Source organism: Nelumbo nucifera, chromosome 2, assembly GCF_055504915.1.
Source record: "Nelumbo nucifera cultivar China Antique chromosome 2, China Antique-T2T, whole genome shotgun sequence".
Taxonomy (NCBI): domain Eukaryota; kingdom Viridiplantae; phylum Streptophyta; class Magnoliopsida; order Proteales; family Nelumbonaceae; genus Nelumbo; species Nelumbo nucifera.
In genome coordinates, this window is record NC_142650.1 from 101,724,236 (window position 1) to 101,725,940 (window position 1,705).

The following is a 1,705-nucleotide window of genomic DNA, read 5'->3' on the forward strand; positions in this document are numbered from 1 at the left end:
TCGGCTCAGCGTTGGTGCTGCTTGCTTCAGTATTACCGAGCTCGATAGGCTCAGACTGCCGATGGTAGCTCGAAATCGAAGGGCCCTGCCTGTAGTCTGCGGCTAGGACCTCAAATTGGTTTTCCGCGAGTGGGAGCTCGAATTGAGAGTGCTGGTGTGATGCGGGCTTGTCCGGTTGGGAGGCCCCTGACCTGCCCACAGGCTGCGAGGCAGGGGTGGCTGGCCTCTCCTTTCTGCCATGGGATGAGGCTTGGCTTTTGGAAGGATTCTGGGCCTGAGAGGCTTCTCCCCGGCAAGGTCGTTCACTTCGACGTGAGGGCTTGACTTGCTTCGTGGTCGGGTGTCGAGGGGGAAGCGACTGCTGGGCCTAAGGCAAGGAAGGGAACTGCTACTGGTACTGGTACTGAGAGACCTGATGCAACACTTGCTGCTGGTAGAGTTGGAACTGCTGCATTTGAGCTTGCATGACTCTAATGCACTGTACTAGGTCTTCCAACTGGTTTTGGTTGGTCACTAGGGGAACAATCGAAGGTTCAGCGAAGGTCGCTCCAACCGTGGAAGGGAGTGGAGCGTTCATGGGTGCCACCGTGAGAGGCACGTTCAAGCTGGGGATTCCGTCCACAGAGAGGGGAACGATGAACTGTCCAATACAGACAGTGGGGAGCTGGGGTTGCTCCCCATAAGTGTTCTGGTTGGCACCACGTCCGGCGTTGTTGGAGGAGGCCATGAATGCTAAGTTCTCAGAGGGAAGTTGTAGAAACTTAGAGGAAGGCTTTTTTGAAGCGGTTCCCATAGACGACACCAAATGATGCTACGCAATCTGGGCACTCCTAGTAGGCAGTCGACTGGCTCCTGACTAGTGATGGACGGTACCTGAGAAGAAGACAGTGAAGGATTCCCGGGGGACTTGCCCGGTGGGCATACTCCGATGCTTAAGTTAGAACGTTGGAGAAAGCAGTAAAGAGTACAAAGAAGGCTAAGAGTGTAGGTCGTGCTAGATCACTGAGTGTTCAAGATTAGCTCGTGATAAAGATCAAATATATTTTAGATACCTTTTTCCCTTCGACCATGGGGCTCTTAAATATGAGTGTTTTTGTCAAATCGGGCGTAACCGCCACTGAACCTCTGTCTTAGCCGTTATTTGCCAGGGCTGCGCAGGTAACCGTTGCAGAGTACTACCAAATCGGATGGCGACACGTCTCGGAAGGACAGACATGCCACCATCCATTGAGAGACGTGGGTGCAGTCTGTCGGGCTGGCAGGGACTGCACCGTCAGTCAGGAGACGTGGTGCAGTTTGACGGGTACGGTCTTGTCAGATAGAAGATTCCTGAAAGCGTTACGTCGCTTAGTAGCGAGCTGCCTTGTAGCGAGCTATCCTCTTGCGAGCTACCTTGTAGCGAGCTCCTAGGGGTACTTCGAGGTGATTCCTCTTGAGGTTGCCTTTGGGGCGGTTTCTCTACCTGAGTATCGAAGCGAGCTGGGATAGACTTGTCTTGGAGTATTCCCTTTCAGTATGTCAGGGGTCCTCGAGCTCGCGCTGTAGCAAGCTCACCCTATGGTGAGCTGTAACGTAGCGAGCTGCCCTGCGGGCTCGTTACTTAGTCGCGGTCAGGCCGTTGTGCTGAGATGTTACTTGTGCTGAGTCATGTCCACGTGTCACTGTCTCAAGGGGTCAGGTCAAATCACCCTCCATCATTTGGTAA